We start from the raw sequence: 14,512 nt of genomic DNA, 5'->3' as shown, positions 1-14,512 counted from the left end.
ATCTCGGTCAGTTCCCGCACCACGTCGCCCTCCGCACACGGTGAAGACCTTATGACGCCGCCACCCAATCGTGCCAACTGCTCAAGCGCCAAAGAATATGTCCAACAAGCCCAGGCGTGGGCCCGTAAACACGGCGTCAACAGACCTTTAGTCAACAAGCGTCTCAAACGTCCTCAAGAACCCGCGTCGACCCCTGCCACTGGACCTTCATCGGCTGCCAGGCCTTCTCCCACTACTGGCTCAAAGCACCCCTTGGCGGATTCTACGGATTGGTCCTCTAAGCGTCCATGCCCAGCCGGTCCGCCGACTCTAGGTCTTGCAGCCCGTTTTTCCGCTTGTCCGCGTGACCCAACTCCGATCGTTCTTTCTCCAGAGCCCACGTTTCCCCAGGCTCCCGGTAGGTAATCTTTCTGCTTCTGCTTGTCGCGTCACCGCTAACCATTGACCGCTTTTTTTTTTTTTTTTTTTTTTTTTTCTTTTTTTCTTTTTTTCTTTTTTTCTTTTTTTCTTTTTTTCTTTTTTTCTTTTTTTCTTTTTTTCTTTTTTTCTTTTTTTCTTTTTTTCTTTTTTTCTTTTTTTCTTTTTTTCTTTTTTTCTTTTTTTCTTTTTTTCTTTTTTTCTTTTTTTCTTTTTTTCTTTTTTTCTTTTTTTCTTTTTTTCTTTTTTTCTTTTTTTCTTTTTTTCTTTTTTTCTTTTTTTCTTTTTTTCTTTTTTTCTTTTTTTCTTTTTTTCTTTTTTTCTTTTTTTCTTTTTTTCTTTTTTTCTTTTTTTCTTTTTTTCTTTTTTTCTTTTTTTCTTTTTTTCTTTTTTTCTTTTTTTCTTTTTTTCTTTTTTTCTTTTTTTCTTTTTTTCTTTTTTTCTTTTTTTCTTTTTTTTGCTCCAGCCACCCCAGCAAAGGACACCGAGATGGCACCTGAAGACCCGTCCCATACCCCTTCCGGCTCACCGCCCAGCTCCCCGCAGTCCGTTCCACACGCCAAGATCCCGCAAGCCAGAACCGCCTGCGCCGCCTCGATCCACATGTTGGAGTCCACGGACCCGCCTTCTCCACCGGCCGATACCACTCCAAAGGCACCTTGACTCCTTGCCCCGCCAGCCGCTACTGTTTGAGCCGCGTCTCGTGACTCTCCGACTCTACGCCCTCAAGCCTTGTCAGTACCTATCCATCTACCGCCGCCTGCCAAGCCTGCCGCGGACACCAAAGCTGGGTTGCTAAATTGCCAACTTGCAGAAATCTCCCGCGACCCATGCAACACCTTCCCCGACAACCCCCTCTGGGAGAAAGCCGTGTTCCCCGCCGCCGCCGTACTTGACTTCGTAGGCGCCTTCCGCAATATGTACCGCGCCCTGCTTCACATCTCCGCAATAACGCCCGCAAAACGCCGCCGTAGGTACGCATTCTTCCTCGTCGGCATCAACCAGCTCGTCGAACGACTCGAGCTAGCCATTGTCGTTCCCGCCGACAAACGTACTCTCCAAGCTCAACAGAACATGGAGGACGTGCTACGGAACAAACCGCACCCCGCACAACCTACCACCGCGGACTATGACGCTCCTATCCCTGCGGAGCACATTCATACGGAGCATACCCGCCGCTCCTCTGACTCCCGACTTCCCTAGCTTCCCTTTTTCCGCTTTCTCTTCTCCTTCTCTGTTGTTGTCTCCCCCCTTGTATATAGTCCTATCCTGCGGAAACAATGCTTGAAATACACGCGCATCCTGAGCTCCGCACCCGGATAATTTCCACCTAGAGGGAGAAAACTACTGAGAATCCACAGCAAAGTGAGCAAAAAGGTCCGCCATCCCAAAAAAAATATTTTTATAAGTGCCTGGACCGCCCCAGAATGAGAACCACTTTAGTCCCCGCACTACGTTTTCCATTTTTATACTTCTTTCTTTTTTTTTTATTTTTTTATATCCACCACCCTTTTACCGTAACACAATCCAGAAAGAAACCACAATCCACGAGAGAAAAATTCCGCAAGGTACCTGGTCCGCCCCAGAAGGATTTTTCCGCACAAAAATCCCCGCACCCCGCACCTAGAAATACAGATAGACAACAAGCCAGTGAAACGTATAACAAAAACTGAAACCAAACTCTATAAGATAACAAACATTCTGGGGTGGCTATGTAACCTGGCTGTAGACCAGATAGCGCACCCCCTCACCAATGATCACTTGTGGCTTTTGCCTGCCACGGCTTTCCCCGCCCCAGCCTTTTTACCGCTGTCCCCTGCGGTCCGCAAACACCGACTCCGTTGCAATGGCGGATGTGCCTGATCCGCACCGTCCTCTTCCGACACCGCTTCCAAACCAGAATGCTCATTGCTAGATGCCGCATCCGTGTCCTTCGCACCATCTGAGCTCGCTGAAGACAAGACTTCCTCAGGGACCCAAACCTCCTCCTCAGAATCATCAGATTCCACGGTGTGGTGATTTATATAGGCAAGCGCGGTAGAATGTCCACGCGGGGATAGCGCGGGCGGGGAATGCACAAAGCCGCTCAGGCAGGGTGCATTCCGGTGACATAAGCACTGAGGTCAGGAAAGCACGCTAGGAAAGCTTACGGAAAGTCACGCGCGGATTGGAATGCACGGATTGCGGATTTTGGATCAGGTATTCGGATCGGAGCGGAAAAGACAGGGCTGAACTGCGGCGGGACTACACACGTGGACTGGTAGCAGCGGCGCATCAGCGGGTGAGCCATGACAGCCAGAGCGGGTTCCACCACCGGGTGGAACCGGGGTGAAGGCGGTGGCAAGAGAACGACTGACGGGGGCTAGACAGAGGACGGTGGGAGGGCAAGCGTTGGAGAGGAGCAGAGTCTGGGAAAGTGACAAGCGGGATAGCGGGCGGAGTAGGCGAACTAGTGCGGGAAAGTGTCAGACATGAGGGATTGGGTGGGAACGGCGATGTGCGTGGAGGGGAGGAGGGAAGGGGGGAATCTTGTATCCTAGAAAATTATTACGGATTTCACTCATCATCATTGTACTTACAACTACGGACGTACAAGAGTTATTGAGAGGATTATCTGTGTTCTTATTCTTATTGGAGAGTTACTTTGGATTCTTGCGCTTACAAAGTTGGCAGCTTTATTCACTTGCGGACTATTACGCTATAGATCAGGCTCGGTAGAGGAGCGCTGAAGGCTAGCGGAAAGTAGCAGTGCGGAGCCGAGTTACCGACAATCACACAGCCCGGACATCAATATTCTTGAAGGAGGCGGTTAGCGGACATTCTTCACCAGCCAACCAGCTTTCATTCTCACAATGGTCTGGTCGAAATCCGTAGAACCCCGTGCATAAAACCGTTTGACATGCGTCGCCGCCGCCCGCCGCTTCAGAAGCGTCCTGTCCAGTTCCTCCAGCTCATAACTTCCCCCAGGAAATTGCGACACAATGCGATAAGGACCATTCCATCGGTTAGCAAACAGCTTACCCCACTGAGACTCGAGGCTACGATTGTAAAGGAGAACCAATTCCCCCTTGCGGAGAGAATCCCGCAAGCGATGAGAACACCAACGGTCCCAATACCGGACCACCTTAGCACGACTCTCCTTAAGGCGCGTCGCCGCCTTCGCGATAACTGAATCCCGCCGCAACAGCTGCTCCGATTGCGCCAAAAGCAAGTCGTCCGCCGATTTAACTTTCCACCAGTCTACCGCCAGATACATGAACATCTCTATATCTACCGGCAAGACCGGCTGACACCTGAACAACATCTTGTACGGCGAATACCCCGTCGTCCGCATAGTGGAAATCCGATCGGCGAACAAAACGGCGGGCAGATACTGCTGCCACTTCTTACCGTCCTCGCCACACAGTTTCACCAGAGCGCTCTTGATTGGCTGATGGCCACGCTCAATCATTCCCGCACCTTCTGGGTAGTACTCCGTCACTTTACCAAACTTAGCGCCACACAACTCCACCAATTTCCGCAAGCCGCCACAAAATTCCACACCGCCGTCCACTGTGATAAGTCGCACACTCCCGAACCGCGCAAACCAGTCCTCTTCCAAAAACTGCTTGATTCGTCGCCGCCGTAAGATTAACCAGAGGTCACGCCTCCACCCAACCGGAAAGATCATCTCGCGCTACAATCAGGTACTTGAATTTCCCTGCCTTAATGTGCACCGCATCCATAGATATCCTACTGAATAGCGTGTCCGTTTCCGTAGGCTTCCTGATTTCTTTAGGCAGACGCTGACTACGCCTCTGGCATTGCTCGCAACTCCGCACCCATTGCCGCACACTCCTTGTAACACCCAGCCACCAAAACCGCGACTGCACTCGCCGTCTAGTTTCCGCTTCGCCTCGATGACCCAGCTCCTCGTGCAAACTCCGCAAGACAGCTTCCTGATCAATGCGCCGCGTCACTACCACCAAGTGCACCGGTGCGCTCCGACGTCATAGTTGACCCTCATGCACGAAGAAGTTCGCCGCTTTACGCTTGATCCAGCGCTGAACTGTTGGCCCAATTCCCGCAGGATAGCAAAGAGTCGTCAGGAACACCACCAAGTACTCGTACCTCGGCGTCTGAGTCACTGGCAAGCCTCCGCCCCCCTTCACGGCCACATCCTTTGCCATTCGCACATCAAGAATCCGCCGCTCCACGTCCAGCTGTTCCGCCAACGCAAATCGATCCTCATCGTCACCCAGGGGAATGCGGGAAAGCGCGTCCGGAAACGTGAACGCCTTGCCCAACACGTGCACCACTTCAAAAGAAAATAGCTGCAAGAATGCCACCCACCGCGTCATAGGGGCATTAGGCAACAATGGACAGTTGATCATCCACACCAACGCCTCCGCATCGACCAGTAATTCGAAATAGACGCCCCACAGTATGTGTTGCAATCTCTGCACGATTTTTGCCACTCCACACAGCTCCAACTTCGGCTGAGAATACCGCGACTCCACATCTGTAAACGTCACCGATTCATACAGCATGGGCCGATCCTTCCCGTCCTCTTCCTGGGTGAGTACTCCGCCCGCACCAAACTCACTTGAGTCCACTGCCAAACAAATTCCGCCGTTATCGTAGTTGAGTTCCTTTAACAAGATCTTTTGGCCTACTATGTCCTTCAGCATTGCGAACGCCTCATCACACTCTTGGGTCCAGTTCCACTCCGCATTCTTGCGTGTCAATCTCCGCATTGAACTCGCAATTTCCGCAAACCTCTCGATAAACATGCGCACGAAACTACATAACCCAAGGAACTGCAGGATATGAGACGCCGTGCGTGGTTTCGGCCAATCAAGTATCTTGTTCCGCTTAGGTTTCGCGACCCGCCATCCGTCTTTAGACACCTCGTGCCCTAGGACCTCCAGCGCCGGTACACAAACCACAAACTTCTTTCCTGAAACCGTAAGGCCCGCTTCCTTGATCCAAAACAAAACCCGCTCCAGAGCCACCGCGTATTCCCAGATAAACCGAGGAATATTAGGATTCTCCGCCAAAGTCGCTCCGCCTTAGTCACTCCTTGGTCCTTTCACGGCCGCATCCTCGATAAATATCTGCGCCGTATGAGGTAACTCATCCTGAAGGATCCAGGACATCTGCGCCTGATACACCACCACCGAATTTGTAGCCCCCTGCGGAAGCCGAGTAAGCTGCAAGCGCCCCAATTGCGTCTTGAACGCCGTCAGCGGCCTTGACTCCGCGTGGAATTCCCGCTGGTCGTATCCGCCCATTACATCCACCAGACCATAGCAAACCCGCCCCGCCATAGTGTCAATGAATTCCTCTATGCGTGGCGGTAATCCAGCGTCCCGTATAGTGACTGAATTAAGCCGTTGCAAGTCGTGCACAATCCGCAGACTCTTCTTGTCCTGCTTTATTACCGCAAAGATCGGACTAGAGTAACTGGAGCATGATTGCTCATACAACCCTGTCCGCAACCGTTCCCGCACCAGCTCCGTCATCTCTCCCCGAATCGCCGCTGGTATAGGGATGGGCCGTATCTGCCATGGCTCATGCGGAACCGTGGGTATTTGATAAGGATCCCCAATACTCCGCTTGAGTAAGCCCCGATCTTCCGGTCCAAATGACAACGCCTTCTCCCGCAACGTGATGGCTTTGGCCAATAAGTGGAACTCCTCCTTGTGGAGCCATTCCGGTGGCCCAAAGTTGAGACTGGCCATTTGTTCCGCCGTAATCCGCTTCGTTGGCTCAAACCTTGGCGGAAACCGATGCAGAGGTGTCTTGAACGGATCCCGGCTCCACTTGATCTCCCTCAATGGCGGGTTGAGCTCCTGCGGCATCGCCACATTTCGCGGCCGCACCTTCTTTGCCACCGGTTTATACCTCCCCCCGTTGACTCGGCCCATTCTTGCTTCACCGTTGCCGCCGATTGTCCTGGCCACAATCAAACCCCTGCGCGGACGTCTCATTTTGCTCACGACCGTGGCACAATGGTAGGGTTTCGTAGAAAGCTGACTCGGAAGTGCATACTTGGGAGGACTTACTTGTACACTGCTCGCCTCCGCCGCGCAGCTCCCAATTTCCGCTCTCCACTCGTCACTTGTCCCTGTCGCAGAGTAACGGCTCACCACAGTGGCGCTGTGGTAGTGCTTTGATCCTTCCACACTCAGAGATGCACACAATGGAAAGCTCATTTTGGTATTGAACTGCCTCGCCGTGCCTTTGCCAATACCCTCCCGCTTCTTAAATGTTGACCGTCCAGGCTGAGTCAAAGCTTCCTCCGCCCGGATAGCTTGGCCTACAACTAAAAATCCTCCGCGGGAGGCTCCGCACAGGGATGCAGTGCCCCATCGCCCACCTCCGTCACCCAATCTCCGCTTTGAGGCTGGCAGATGATTGTCTCGTACTGCTTCCCGTGAGTCCCTTCCACCCGCATCACTTCCTCTTGCCTTGCGGGACAGAAACGCAGTTGCGCTCGGAAAGCAAACAGTGCTGGTCGACCAAGGATGATCTTGTGAGACCTAGTCACCAAGAACAATAACTTCTTGACCACTCTCGCCACCTCCACGGTCTCCGCCTCCGCTATCCCGTCCACTTCACAAGTAAACCCACCCATTTTGCGGATTTTTATGTGAGTCTTCCACAGCACCAAGTTAGCCTCCAACGCCAAATCCGCCGGGAGAATGTTGATCATGGACCCCGTGTCGATCATAGCCCATTTCGTGACGTTTCCTACCCTCATACTCACGTATCCCAGTGGGCAGGACACGGCCGTAGATGGTAGAACGGGAATTGAATCCAGCGAGTGTCCAAACTCCGCACACTTAACCTCCGCAGTTTCCGTGTTAGTGGTGACAGCCGTTGCCGCTGGCTTCCTTTCACCTGACGCCTCTTTCAACACGCTGATCATCTCATCCGCCATCACCGGGGAAATTGCCACCAGCTCCCTCAAGGTAAGGGCTACCGTGGTTTCCGCGCTCATTGCTCGCCGTGCAACTTCTGCCGCCTTTTTCTTGTTGCCCCCCGCCACCGGAGCTACCGGAAGCTGCTTGAACGGCTCCGGTCTGACTTTAGGAGCGGGAACGGGATCCAAATCCATCTTCTCCAAACGCTCCCCTAAGAAGACTTCCCCCGTTTGCACGCACTTCACACTGCTGGCCACTGCCGGCGGCTTCCACACCATGCCCTTGACCATCCCAATATTCACTTTCCCTTCCACCTCTTTTCCTTTCGCCAAAGGTTGCCCGGCCCGCACCACGTCCCTCGGAACCGGTCCATCCACTGGCGTACAATCCGGCCAAAAGAAAGCGCGCCCCCACGAGGAACCTTTTCCCGCAGCCCGATCCGTTTCGAAGTACTTGCACTGATTCCGCATATGGCCAGTTTCCTTGCAGTAGTCACACACCGGAGGTCCTCGCCTCCACGGCGGCATCCCGCCAGCCTGCGGAGCACCGTCCGTCTGAGGAGCCGCAGGAGCCGCTGCTGGTGCCACGGCCGCCTGTTGTTCCTTCGGTTGCTTGTGCGCCGCTTTCTGCATGAACAGCTTCAATTCTTTCAGCGTATCCGCCAGGTCACTCACGTCTTTGACCGTCACCGGCGCCTGCGGAGCCGGTTCCGCCCTCACAACTGCATCTCCTTGGCTGTCGTTCATGAGCTCCAACACTTCAAGTTCCGCCTTGACAGCGGAGCGCAGCTCCTTCATGCTGGGCAGCAGTTTTGGCCCACCTAGTCGTGGTTTGACCATCAGTCCTCGCTTGTTAAGTCCCCAAAGCACCTTCTCAGTGAAGGTCCGGTCGAATCCCTTCAAGAAAATCCGCTTTGTCGTACCCATATCGGCCGTCACGATCTCGTTCCGCTCCAGATACCGCAGAACCTGGTCGAAACTGGTAATGTAGGACACATACTCCGCTCTTGTCCGCACACCGCCCTTTTCCGCACGCTCCAAAGTCACTCTCCCGATACCTGGGTCCACGATCTTCCCACCTCTCATGTAAGGGTTTCTCCCTTACTGAAACAGAAGTCAAGCTAGATGCATATATGCATATGCATATACATTGTAGGATTCTCTATATAAGCTTGTAGTACTTGACTGCTCTCATCCTCTCTTCTTCCCCAAGCTGGTCTTCACCTCGAGGTTCCCCTTTCCATCCCTTCTCACGACTCATTAGTGAAATATCATTTTTTTATATAGACTCCTGGCCTTTGGCCCTCCGTCCCACCGACCCTTCCAGTGAGGGTTCACTGAACCCTTACATCTCAAGTATCTCCTCCTTGAGCTTGGTCCAATCCTTACTCTCGAACCCCTTCATGTCCTCCACTTCCCGCAAGTCCTCGCCTTCCGGAAAGAAGTTGACCACCTGGTACGCTTTATCCGCATCCGTCAGACCTTCTTGCAGAGCCGCTCTTTTGAACTGGTCAATAAAACGCTCCACCTCCGCCTCTGAAAACTTAAGGTGCGGATAATCCCTGGGCCGTATCTTTGCTCCGCTCGGCGCAGGAGCCGCAGGTCGTTGTCCACCTAGCGCTTCTTCCATGGTCTCGTCTTCTGTCTCCTCTGGTCGAACTCCGTAAGTTCCGCTCTCGTTCCTCCCGCTGACACCGCTGGTCGATTGTTCAGGGTGCTCCGCTGGTACAACTGTCGCCTCCTTGCTGCGATTGACTGATTAGGTGAAAACTGACTCCGCGCTGACGAAAAAGATATCTGTCCTAGTCTCGGTCCTCCCGCTAATCCCAACCACAATTGTCTTTTGGCTGGTCTTGAAGAAGAACCTTCTCCGTTTTCCGCAATTACTGTGTCTCTGCTGTCCAAGCCGCCTGATCCGATCTGAGATTCTTCGTCACCTGGAGTAAAGAATTTGCCTTCAAAAGGGTTCATTCAACGTTTCCGCGCAAGTCTAGTTCCCGAGTATCCAATAACAACACAAAGTTGGGTTCCCGGCCAGACCCCCACTTGTGAGAAAGAAAGCTGGTTAGCTGGTGAAGAATGTCCGCTGACCGCCTTCTTCAAGAATATTGATGTCCGGGCTGTGTGATTGTCGGTAACTTGGCTCCGCACTGCTGCTTTCCGCTAGCCTTCAGCGCTCCTCTACCAAGCCTGATCTATAGTGTAATAATCCGCAAGTGAATAAAGCGCCGCACTTCGTAAGCGCAAGAATCCGCAGTAACTCTCCAATAAGAATAAGAACACAGATAATCTCCCAATAACTCTTGTACGTCCGTAGTTGTAAGTACAATGATGAGTGAAAAATCCGTAATAATTGATTGGATAAAGATTATTCGATGAGGAAAAGAGAGGAGAAAACCCCAAGCCACCCCCATCCTTCACTCCACGCATGTCACCTTTCCCACCCAATCCCGCACACCTGACACTTTCCCGCACTAGTCCTCCAGCTCCGCCTGCTATCCCGCTCGTCACTCTCCCAGACTCCGCTCCTCTCCGACGCTTGTCCTCCCACCATCCTCTGTCTAGCCCCCGTCAGTCGTTCTCTCGCCACCGCCTTCACCCCGGTTCCACCCGGTGGTGGAACCGGCTCTGGCTGTCATGGCTCACCCGCTGACGCGCCGCTGCTACCAGTCCACGTGTGTAGTCCCGCCGCAGTCCAGCCCTGTCTTTTCCGATCCGATCCGAATACCCGATCCAAAATCCGCGATCCGTGCATTCCAATCCGCGCGTGACTTTCCGTAAGCTTTCCTAACGTGCTTTCCTGACCTCATCCTCAGTGCTTATGTCACCGGAATGCACTCTGCCTGAGCGGCTTTGTGCATTCCCCGCCCGCGCTATCCCCGCGTGGACATTCTAGCGCGCTTGCCTATATAAATCACCACAAAGCCAGGAGTAATAAACTTTAGATATTGATGGAAGACTGAATTTTTGGTTCAGAGTAGGTCCATGCCGTCCCATCCTCCAAGTTCGAGCTCGAACTTGGACTCTGGGGAGTGACATGTAGCAGACATCTCATCACAACCTAGCGCGCACGCGCGCTACACAAAACAAGACCGGAGACAGAAACAAAACAAAACAAAGACCAACCCTCCTCATCCAAATCTGTCCAAAGCGCGCAAAGTGAAAGAAGAAGATAACAAACATGATGAAAGAAAAAGAAAAAGAAAACTGACAGGAGAACAAAACCACCAGCACAGAACAAGAGAAAAGAGGAGAAAGGAAGACCTGAAACGCCTTGAGGATGCGCCACGCTGCGCCGTTGAACTTGAGGAGGCCTTGAGGGCTGAAAGCTTCGCCATAACTTTGATTGAGTCGCGGGACTCAATTAGATTACCTAATCAGCATTGGTTGAGTCGCGGGACTCAATCAGATTACCTCATCATATTTGATTGAGTCGCGGGACCCAATGATGGCCGCCAGCGCGCGCCCTGCGCAATAAAATCTTGATCCTACGCGTGTACCAGTCTGTCCACCACAACGCCTCTGCCGCCCTCTTTGGAATTGTTGATTGATGAGGAGGGGGTTGAATCAGACTCAACACCTTATCTTTCTGTTCTAGGGTCCCTAAGCTATCTAGCGGTGGGCACACGCCCGGACATTGCCTTCACGGTCAATCTTCTGGCCCGCTTCTCAGCAAAACCGGGTGTAAATCATTGGAAAGGTGTGAAACACCTGCTCGGATATGTGGCGGGCTCAAGGGACATTCAACTTGACATAGTCCCGGACAACAGCAACAAGGCCCTCAAGTGCTTTTGTGACGCGTTGTGGGGCGGAGAACACAGCAGGTCCATGTAAGAGGCCGCTATAGAGGGGCGGGGCTCTTCACTGGGGCAGGACTCAGGGACACAGAGGCAGGGCCTCGAGCGGTTTCTAGAACCGCGGCGGGATGAATTGCTGACTCGGGAGAGATGTCAAGAGGATCTCTGCGTTAGTCTAGATACATGATATAAGGGGAGAGGGAAGAAGAGGTAGGAAGGGACTGAGCTTACCTGACTTGGGAGAGATGTCAAGACGATCTCTGCCGAGTCAGGAGGGGCGGGGGAAGAGCAAGACTATAAGCGGGATCAATATTTGGGATCCTGTGATCCTGCTTGTGACACCTCCGAAGGGGGGGGTTACAATCTCCTCCCCTATGGGGAGATCCGGAACTGTGTAGCGGGCGGTGTCTGTGGTTCGGGTTGAATGTTATTAGAGGTGTAAAATGAGTAGAAGTCAGTGGGGCGTTAGGAGGGGTGGTAGTCTGAGGATCGGGGGAGCTGTGCCATTGGCGAGGCGGGGTCGACTCGTCCGTGTGTGTCGTTATCGGAGCCGCAGGGCCCCGTGGTGTCAGATCAACAGTGGTAGGTGCACACAGTATGAAGAGGGGGGTGGGCGTGTGCATGGGGATCAGAAAGGGGGGGCAGGGGGTGGAGGCGCGCGGGGCTTGATCTTGATCAATTGGTGCTCAATGGATCCGTGGGCGCTTCGCTGGGAGTCGAGGGGGTCGGACTGTGCGAATGTGTCCCCGTAAGCACCTGCCCTTGTGCAATAAGTGAAGCTTGCGTGTGGGGGACGGTGAGGGGTGTACGTACCGTTCGTCCGGCAAGGGGCCAAGGATGGCTGCTACGCGGGCTTCGAGAGAGGCGTCGAAATACGGGGAAGAATCGGCTAACCGCTGTACTGCGGTTTCTTCCATGTCCTCTGTGACCAGGTCAGCGACGTCCGCGGCCGTGTACGGGATGTGTGCGTCCAGCGTTCCCAATGCTGCAGCCGAGGTCACGTCCAGATGGGGGAACAGGTCGTCTTCGTCCTCATCCCACTCGTCCTCCTCCACAACCCCTGCCACTCCCGCCGGTTGTCCTGTCGGGCGGCCCGGTCCAGTGGTGTTGCGTGCCGTGGAGGGTCCCCGCGGGCTGCTCCATGCCTTGGGTCTTGTATAGTTGTCTGGCTTCACTGGAGGCCGGAAGTCCGTCGGGACGACAACTCTGGTGCGGTCCATTGGTCCCAGGCAGCTTCCGGGTGTCGTGCCGCAGTGGCGTTTGCAGAAGTGACAGAGGCCGACAGAGTCAAGATACGAGTGTATGCGCCAGAAGTACTCTTCCCGAGGTAGGCCATTGTACCTCCCCTCAGTATTTGCGGGGCCGTCAGTGTTTGTGTGCGGGGCCGCTGCTGGGCGGTTGCGGCCTCCTGTCGCTCGTCTAGGTATGGCATCGTAGATAGTCCTGACTCGTCGGGCAAAGTGATCGTACTCGAAGGGGTCCGCTTCGAGGAGCTCGAACATGTGGACTTGTCCCCGCAGTTCTGCCGAGAGGCCTAGGACAATCCAGTCGGCCAGTTCTTCGTCCGGCATCACAAGCGGGTCGGCTGCGAAGTTCACCATGCGCTGGAGCGTCCGCGCTCGCGTCTCAAACTGTGTGAATGTCTCCGTTTCTGCCATGCGGAGGTTTCGGATCTGTCCCTTGATTTCTCGTCGCCAACGGAGGGGGAGCGCGGTCGTAAAGAGGGCCTCCTTAAAGGCCACCCAAGTCCGGGTGAGGTAATTGGCGGCTTCGTTGGAGTAGAAGGACAAGAGATTGGTTTCCTTGATCAGAGTCCCTGCGATCCGGATTTTGTCGCTGTCCAGGGTCACGGCCTTTGTGCCAAAAATGATTTCTAGGCCATAGATCCAGGTCAAGAAAACCTCAATGTCCTGAAATGGACCTGTGAACACCGGGCCGTCCGATGTGCGGAACCGTTGCAAGTCGATTCGGCCGTCGCGTGGCAGTGCCGTGGGGGGAGTCTTGGTTGGGGTCACCAAGACTTTCGTGATTGCCTCCTCTAGTCGCCTCAGTCGGTTACGGTCCTCTCGGGCTTGCTGTTCCGCGGCTAGCCTGGCGTCGAAGTTCGCTTGCTGCATCTGCAACGTCATTTGTTGCATCTCAGCGAATATCCCCATGATGGATCGGTCCGTCGGTGCGGGTGGCGCAGGGGGGGCGATGTTGGCAGCCGGTTCCGCTGTAGGGCTCGCGGGTTTCTGTGTCAGGCTGTCATCTGGTCCCAGGCCGGCGTTGTCCTGCATTGGCTCACTGGTCGAGGGTTTGGCTGGTGGGGGCGGGCCGATTGGGTTGTGCGACGCCGTCTGGATGGTGTTTGAGGGATCCGGCGCGCTCATGGTCTGATGTGGGGGGGGAAGTGCTAGTGGGGCCGAGATTAGTGGGTAAATCGGGCCGCTTGGCGGGGGCGGGGGGCGGATCTCGGTCGGGGGGATGATTTCCCAGGCTCGCACGTTCGGTGGATCCGCGGGTGCCGCGGAGAACAAGGATGGTTCTGGTGGGGCTTGGAAGCCGATCGCTGGGGGAAGGGTGAAGGATGAGGCGAGTGACGCCGGACAGGAGCTGGTCTCTTGGGGTTTGGTTGGTGCAATGAGTGGGCCCGGGGTCGTCAATTCCAAGTCACTGGGGCTGGGAGCGGCTTTGGATGACGAGGCCTTTGCAAGACGTTTTGCCTTGTTCGCTGCTCGGATAAGGGCCTCGGTGTCGGTGATGGCGAGTAGTCGGTCTGACGAGACAGTTTGTCTTGTGGACATGAGGGGGCGTTGAGTCTCGGACGCTTTAGGAGAGGGAAGGAAAGGCGAGGAAAGTGGCAGGGTCAGGCAGATCAGATTCAGGTGGGGCAGATTCAGGTGTAGTCGGGGCGGGTTCAGATTCAGAAGGTTCAGATTCAGATGGTTTGGTTCAGATTCAGATAGGGCAGATTGAAAGTGCAGACGGTATCGAGGGCAGAATGATGGAGTTGGTTCGAGGTTCTAGAAAAAAAAAGTGTAAGAGGCCGCTATAGAGGGGCGGGGCTCTTCACTGGGGCAGGACTCAGGGACACAGAGGCAGGGCCTCAAGCGGTTTCTAGAACCGCGGCGGGATGAATTGCTGACTCAGGAGAGATGTCAAGACGATCTCTGCGTTAGTCTAGATACATGATATAAGGGGAGAGGGAAGAAGAGGTAGGAAGGGACTGAGCTTACCTGACTCGGGAGAGATGTCAAGACGATCTCTGCCGAGTCAGGAGGGGCGGGGGAAGAGCGAGACTATAAGCGGGATCAATATTTGGGATCCTGTGATCCTGCTTGTGACACCTCCGAAGGGGGGGGGGTTACAGTCCACATATGGGATACTGTGTAAGGAGTTGGAATCTCCT

This window comes from Puccinia triticina, chromosome 2A (genome assembly GCF_026914185.1).
Source record: "Puccinia triticina chromosome 2A, complete sequence".
Classification (NCBI taxonomy): Eukaryota; Fungi; Basidiomycota; class Pucciniomycetes; order Pucciniales; family Pucciniaceae; genus Puccinia; species Puccinia triticina.
The sequence above is the reverse complement of the archived record's forward strand: the minus strand, read 5'-3'. Positions refer to the sequence as shown.